This window comes from Sinocyclocheilus grahami, unplaced genomic scaffold (genome assembly GCF_001515645.1).
Source record: "Sinocyclocheilus grahami isolate Dianchi unplaced genomic scaffold, SAMN03320097.WGS_v1.1 scaffold949.1, whole genome shotgun sequence".
NCBI lineage: Eukaryota > Metazoa > Chordata > Actinopteri > Cypriniformes > Cyprinidae > Sinocyclocheilus > Sinocyclocheilus grahami.
The window spans coordinates 740959-749469 of NW_015506128.1; the positions used below are offsets into that span (position 1 = coordinate 740959).

Genomic DNA, 8511 nt, shown 5'->3' on the forward strand with positions numbered 1-8511 from the left:
CAATTTAGTAGTTGGCTGATCATGTCTTAGTGTCTCTACTAAACTACGCCCTTGAAAATCATAACAAGCGATGCCTAACTTTGAAAACTATAGTTCTCCTTAAATATGAAGAGCTCAAACAACAGATTAATGAGTTGCACCAAATTGCACAAAAAGCTTATGGATGTAATAATAAGTCAGACATTGAAGTGAGTTGCTGTTTTTGTCTCTTCTGAGGAAGATTCATTCAACATTCTTTTGAATAGACTAGAAAATTATGTTGGCATTAGAGGAAGTGCATTGGCATGGTTCAAATCGTACTTAGCTGACCGCTATCAATTTGTGGCAGTGAATGAAGAGGTATCATATATAAACAGACTCATATATAAACAGTGAATGAAGAGGTATCATACCAATCACAACTGCAGCATGGAGTACCTCAAGGCTCAGTACTAGGACCATTACTTTTCACGCTTTACATGTTACCCCTGGGAGATATTATTAGGAAACATGGTGTTAGCTTTTACTGTTCTGCTGATGATACTCAGCTCTATATTTCGAAACATACCTTATTTGCAAAACTCACGGAATGCATAGTTGATATAAAAAACTGGATGACTAGTAATTTCATTTTTAATTATAGGACCAAAAACCTCCGCATGTACTACCCTAGAACACTGTCTAATAATTGATGGCTGCTCAGTCAATTCTTCATCATCAGTTAGGAACCTAGGTGTGCTATTTGATAGCAATCTTTCCTTGGAAAGCCACGTTTCTAGCACTGGTAAAACCGCATTTTTCCATCTCAAAATATATCTAAATTACGACCTATGCTCTCAATGGAAAACACAGAAACGTTAATTCATGCGTTCATGACCTCAAGGTTAGATTATTGTAATGCTTTATTGGGTGGTTGCTCTGCGTGCTTAATATACAAACTCCAGTCCTCTGCACAATCTGACTTTGTTGCAACCTAGAATTAAACTGCTGGTTTTGTCTGGCCAGAGGAGAATGTCACACTATTTTGACACACTATTTCCCTGTTTAATACTGTAAAGCTGCTTTGACACAACCTGCATTGTAAAACGTGCTATATAAATAACGGGGACTTGACTTGTTTTGTACAAAAAGACATTTTGATCAGATTTTTGAATATTCAATCTTATTTTGTAAGTGACTCTTTCTGTTTTAAAGATGTTTTCCTTGGATTGTTTGACTACTCTAAAGAGAATATAGCAAAATATAACTTAATTCATTTGTGACAATTTTCAAGCGACAGCTGAAAACTCATCTCTTTCGAAACTACTTGACTTCATCATAAAAAAAAATAAAAAAAAATAAAATAAAAAAAAAGTATCTCTCTCTTTATTTATTCCTTCTCTTTCTAGCTTGTACTTATTTGAACAATGTCTAAGAACTTGGTATTGCAACCACTTCTTGTGTCTGTTTGCCTCTTTAAGAAGAATCGCTTTATGTATCCCCCAATTGCTCAAGGCTCAGTACTAGGACCGTTACTTTTCACGCTTTACATGTTACCCCTGGGAGATATTATTAGGAAACATGGTGTTAGCTTTTACTGTTCTGCTGATGATACTCAGCTCTATATTTCGAAACATACCTTATTTGCAAAACTCACGGAATGCATAGTTGATATAAAAAACTGGATGACTAGTAATTTCTTACTGTTAAATTCTGAAAAAAAGAGTTGTTAATTATAGGACCAAAAACCTCTGCATGTACTACCCTAGAACAACGTCTAATAATTGATGGCTGCTCAGTCAATTCTTCATCATCAGTCAGGAACCTAGGTGTGCTATTTGATAGCAATCTTTCCTTGGAAAGCCACGTTTCTAGCACTGGTAAAACCGCATTTTTCCATCTCAAAATATATCTAAATTACGACCTATGCTCTCAATGGAAAACACAGAAACGTTAATTCATGCGTTCATGACCTCAAGGTTAGATTATTGTAATGCTTTATTGGGTGGTTGCTCTGCGTGCTTAATATACAAACTCCAGTCCTCTGCACAATCTGACTTTGTTGCAACCTAGAATTAAACTGCTGGTTTTGTCTGGCCAGAGGAGAATGTCACACTATTTTGACACACTATTTCCCTGTTTAATACTGTAAAGCTGCTTTGACACAACCTGCATTGTAAAACGTGCTATATAAATAACGGGGACTTGACTTGTTTTGTACAAAAAGACATTTTGATCAGATTTTTGAATATTCAATCTTATTTTGTAAGTGACTCTTTCTGTTTTAAAGATGTTTTCCTTGGATTGTTTGACTACTCTAAAGAGAATATAGCAAAATATAACTTAATTCATTTGTGACAATTTTCAAGCGACAGCTGAAAACTCATCTCTTTCGAAACTACTTGACTTCATCATAAAAAAAAATAAAAAAAAATAAAATAAAAAAAAAGTATCTCTCTCTTTATTTATTCCTTCTCTTTCTAGCTTGTACTTATTTGAACAATGTCTAAGAACTTGGTATTGCAACCACTTCTTGTGTCTGTTTGCCTCTTTAAGAAGAATCGCTTTATGTATCCCCCAATTGTAAGTCGCTTTGGATAAAAGCGTCTGCTAAATGACTAAATGTAAATGTAAATGTAAAATGTGTCGCCTGCCAGCTTACTAAACAAAAATCTGGCTCTAAACCTCTCTTTTCTTTATTCAGAGTTGATCCATGGATATGGAAACTATCCAAAGTTCTGTTGATCCAAAAGCAGTGCAAACTGCATCTCTATATTCATCCTATGTGTCCTCTTAAGGTGAAAAAAACAAAACATGGTTAAGATAGTTAAACCATGATAACCTCGAATTAACCATGGTTTTGCTACATTATAGTTTAATCGTGGTATTTAGTAAAATTGTGGTTATACAAAAAAAAGCATGGTAACTACACTTTTATTATAGTAAAACCACCGTTAATTATCTTAAGGGATTTGTAGTATAGGCTACTTTATTTGTTATTTTTCTTTTTTGTTTTAATAACTGTAGGCCTACTACCTTAATGATTTGACAAATGAAACTTGCGATCTAAATCAAATGATTCGCGATACATGATCCGATTGGAGCGCTTCGAAACAGTGAATCATTTTGCGATGCAATGGTTTAACTGATTCGGAATTTCGAAAAGCTCGGTTTCACCGATCACTATGCGCTTTTTAAAATCATTACCAGCGATGCTGAAATTCAGAAATGAATGGCTCTTTTGATCTGGTTTGTGCTTGGACTGAATGATCGAAGTCATGAGTCTGAATCACTCGAAGCGGTTCCAGCGTAAATTACTCACTCAATTTAATCAGTTTTTCTGTTCCTCCGGTTTTCGCGTCTTCAGCTATGTTTACTCGACACTGTCAGCATTACTATTGACTTAGCTCGCTAGTTTTATGACGTTAACTGAAATAAGTGAAAAAAGTATGATGTTTACAAATAAAATATCCATATTTCCATTCCAAAGATAACATCAACACAAATCTATGAACATATTCAGGTGAGATAACCGGTTTACTGCTAACTAGTCAAACACTCCATTAATATGACGAGCTGCAGCTCAGAATACATGTTAGATGAAACATTGTGCATTATGATCGAGTTTGTAGCTTAATTCACTATATTTGAAATAGTTTGAGCTGCAGTTCAGTTCAGTAGGAAATCAGTTGAAAGCATCCAGTCGTTTGAAGTGAATTGAAGTGAATATTCAATTTATCAGTATACTGTATATACTGAAATTACAACAACAGTGGTTACATACACATATATTTAAACATTATTGCTAGGGACAATTTAGTAGTCGCTGGATATTGGTAAGGACATGTCCCTACTAGCATCCCTACTAAATTCTACGCCCTTGTTATAATATAATGTCATATTTTTTTAATGTTTTTAATGACACACACAGTGGATCATGTTTACACACACACATGCACGCGCACCCACACACACACACACACACACACACGTCCAGTGCAGGCGTGACCTTTATAATCATGTGAAAGTTGACACCTATCAGACAGGCCGCGCTCCAAACGAGTCAATTAAACACAAGATCTCTGCTAAACTCCACCCACAACTGTGTCCCTCCTTCAGGGACCAATGAGGCGTCAGCATGAACACAACACACAGAGTGAAGAGAGTAAATGTCAAAACAAGAACAAAACAAAAGCATGTTTTCAATACCAGCGTCAATGTAGTGTGAAAAACAATGTTACATAACATCAGAAACACTCACACACACCTGCTGCACGCGTGTTCACACACACACACACACACACACACACACACACACAATGAACAAACACACAGTACAACACACAAACGCCTAAAAAAAACACATTTGACCTAAAGCATATTTATATATAAGTGACAACTGCACTTAAAGTAGTTAAAATAGTTCATACTCTTTAAAAATACTAGTTACAACAGAATACTAAGAATATTATTAATATATTATCAACATATTAAATCTGTTAATCAGCAAACCTTTTTTAAACTTAAAAACATGCTATATATATGAATTAAAAAAATCTGAATATTTATCTGAAACAAAGAAGTTTTGATGACTGCATTAAACTTTACAAATAGATTTACCAAACATGCTAAATATTTAGTAAAATATTATACAAAAATGTATAAATTAATAAATATTGAACTATAAAATGTATATGCACACTGAAAGTTATTTGTTTTGAAAGAAATTAATTTTATTCAGCAAGGATGAATCAAAAGTGACTGAAGACTGGAGTAATGATGCTGGAAATTCAGCTTTGATCACAGAGATAAATTACATTTTAACACATATTCACACAGAAAACAGCTCTTTTAAATTCTAATAATATTTCACAATTTTTACTGTTATTACTGTATTAAATAAATGCAGCCTTGTTGAGCAAAAGAGACTTCTTTCAAAAAAAATGTTTTTTAATCTGAATTATTCCAAATGTTGAATGGTAGTGAGTGAAAATGTAAAATGATTATGATTATATTTAATTATGACTACGAAATGCAAAAAATTAATAAATTCATACATATGTAATTTTTTTTATTCCCTCACACACTCACAGGCTGATGTCGGCATCTAATTTCTTGGTATCGTCGTTTCTCTCCACCTTGTGCTGGTTCTGACCCAGATGAGCAAATCTATAAACACACACAGATAAACAATGAAAGCATCAGTGAATGAATGAAAAATCACAGAATCAGCAGCAACAAATCATTTCAATACTCAATTCACAGGTCAAAGCAGCTGCAACAGAAGCCTCAGCAGGGAGTCGTGACATTTCACTGATATCAGATACTGAAACTCCTGATCAAAGGTTGACAGAGTTTCCTTGAAAGTTCTGCATTTTACCTACGGAGGTGTGTGTGTGTGTGTGTGTGAGTGTGTGTGTGTGTGCGCATGTTTATCTGGTTTATGAGGACACAAATTTGTATAATAACATGGGTATGACATAGGTATTACAACGAGAAGGTGCTTTATGAGGACATTTTCAGTGTTCCCGTAATTCAAAAGGCTTATAAATAATTCAGAATGAGTTTTTTTGAAAATCTAAAAATGCAGAAAGTCTCCTGTGAGGGGTAGGTTTAGGGGTAGGGTTGGTGTAGGACAATAGAATATACGGTCTGTACAGTATAAACACCATTACGCCTATGGAGAGTCCCCATAAACCATAAAAACAAACCTGTGTGTGTGTGTGTGTGTGTGTGAGTGTGTGCGCGTGCGCGTGTGTGTGCATGTCAAGCTGCTGATGGAAGTAATTTGACTCAGACAGCTTCATGGATTCTCTGGAGAAAGAGACGGCGTGTGGAGAACAGCGTGAGATGACTAAACGCAGCTTTCTGAGGAACACAGAGAAGCAGCTCACTACAACTAAACTACAACTAAACCAGAAAAAAAAAAACATTTGTGTTACTTGAAATAAATGTTAACTGAAACATGAAAAAAAAATGTAAACGTATTTTATTTCAGCTCATTAACTAAATTTAAAGCCATAAAACACATTTTTGTTACTTGAAATAACTTAAACATGAACTCAAATCAAATAAGTTATAACTTATATAACTTATTTTATTTCTGCTTGTTAAAATACTATTTTGTATACTATTGTTGTTTTTATTCATATTTTTATTTAGCTTTATTTTTATATTTTCTTGCTAAATATTACTTTTTGGTTTTAATTTATTGTTATTTCAGTTTGAATTTTTTTTGCTTCATCTTAAACTTATTTCAGTTTAAATTTTTAGTTCAAGATTTTCATCTAATATTTATATTACATTTTCCCTCTTTTTTAATTAACAAAAATGTATAGTTTATTTATTAATTTATTTTTGGTTTTATTTTTATGATTTCATTTTATATTGTAATTAAAGTTTCCTTTTTAATATTATTATTTGGGTTTCATTTATATTTTATTTCAGTTTTAGCTTTTCTTTATTTCCCGTTAGTAATTTTAGTGCTTTTGGGTTTAAATTTCATTTTGTTTAAGTTTTTCATTTAATACTTAGTTAATATATTAGTTAACAATAATAACCTTAACTCAAATTTGAATGTCGGACATGCAACAAACTTATTACAGTTTTGGTAAACCGTTGTGAACAGTTCCAGTTTTTAATTTCTGCAACAATTCATCATATAATCTCAGTGAATAATTATAAAAGACCATGAGAGACAACTGAATTTGTTCTGAAGACATAAAAACACAGTATTAAGTGCACAAGCACACATAAAGACGGGCATTTCCAAGACAGAAACACGTCTGTGAGGGACGGGAACATAAAAGCGGTTCAGAGGGTGAAGAATAAGTCGATCACAGACACGTGAGTCCTTCAGCTCATCACACTCTTGACCGTCTCAAACCTGTCTTAAGTGTCAGTGTAAGACATTCCTGATCACTGAGGTCAAATCCCGTGATTCCCATTCATCAGGACAGCAAGAGAACCACGTGACATGAGCTGTGTGTGCAATAGGAGTCTCACTTTCTTGATACTTTTTTGAGTTTTCGATCAATTATATTAACATTTTACAGAAACGTATATTTGTATCCATCAAGGATGCATCAAATTGATCAGAAGTGACAGTAAAGACATTTGCAATGTAACAAAAGATTTCTATTTCAAATGAATGCTGTTCTTTTGAACTTTCTGTTCATCTCTGAATCGTGAAAAATAAAACGTATCACGGTTTCCACAAAAATATTGAGCGGCACAACTGTTTTCAACATTGATAATAATCAGAAAGGTTTGTTGAGCAGCAGATCAGCATATTATACTGATTTCTGAAGATCATGTGACACTGAAGACTGGAGGAATGATGCTGAAAATACAGCTGCGCATCACAGAAATACATTACAGTTTAACACATATTCACATAGAAAACATATTTTTAAATCATAATAATATTTCAAAATTTTTACAGTATTTTTGATCAAATAAATGCAGCCTTGGTGAGCAGAAGAGACTTCAAAAATCTTATTGTATACAGGAAAGTATATTGTTCTTGCTGTATGTGTTTGAAAGCAGCATAAAGCTGTTTAACAGTCCGTCCAAACACATCAAACACTGAGAAGTGAACTGAAGGGTCTCCCTCACTAACGAGCCGCTGTTACGTAACGACTAACGGTTTGATGGGTGTTTCCCTCCGGCGGCCCCTGCGTTTCTCGGTTTTACTCGTATACATACTGATTAAACTCAAGACGTGACTGATGCGACGTTTCACACACACCAGAGTAATTACAGTGTCACAGGTAATGAGGTTTTCACATTTAAATATTTCATCAGCCGCGGTCGTTGAGTTTATCACGGCGTTTGTGAGCGAGGCCTTCCACGTGAGCTGTATGAGAAATGAAGCTCCGCTAGAAAATAACTCTAGTGAAAAACGAACGTGAGAGAACAAAAACACTCAACTGACAGACTGAAGACTTTAGGCCAAAATCGACATTTTTCTATATTAATTTGTGCATTTTTCAAATGTTTATTAAAAGTGCAAAAATTCATTAACAAAAATCTGAAAAGAAGTCAATATTTAACTTTTTCTGGCAGCATTTTGTGCGTGTGGTTCTAATTTCAATTTTGGTTTTCAGCACAGCATTAAAAAACACAATAACCGTTCTTTTTTCATTTTTTTTCCCGTCATGGTTAAAATGGACCATAAATGTAAAAAAAGGAGGGGGGGGGGGTTTGGGTTTAAAAAGAAAAAAGCAATAGGAAAAAAAAATTTATGTAAAAATTGTAAAAAAGACACAAAAAAAAACAAAAACAGATTTTCCAAAAAAAAACTAAAAAAATGAAAAGGGATAACCATCAGTTCTGCTGGCTGCATGTCATGTTCACGTGTCACAGCTGTGTCTGTAACTGCTGCTTACACATATTTACTACAGATTTTAGTGCAGGAAACATTGACTGAATACTCACTTCTGCTCTCCTGACATCTACTAAATCACACACAACACTGCCTTCATCCATTCACACATCAACGTGTGTGTGTGTGTGTGTGAGTGTGTAAATGTGTGTGTGTGTGTGTGTGAG

General features: G+C 34.1%; 1 long non-coding RNA gene across 1 annotated transcript in view; it reads right to left on the bottom strand.

Annotated features, from left to right (window-relative positions):
- The window catches only part of LOC107564600 (uncharacterized), a 20349-nt gene that overhangs the window by 3219 nt on the left and 8619 nt on the right, over window positions 1–8511 (bottom strand). The window contains exon 2 of the long non-coding RNA XR_001606257.1: window positions 5050–5127. This is a non-coding gene — a long non-coding RNA (uncharacterized lncRNA). The remainder of the gene's footprint in view (window positions 1–5049; window positions 5128–8511) is intronic.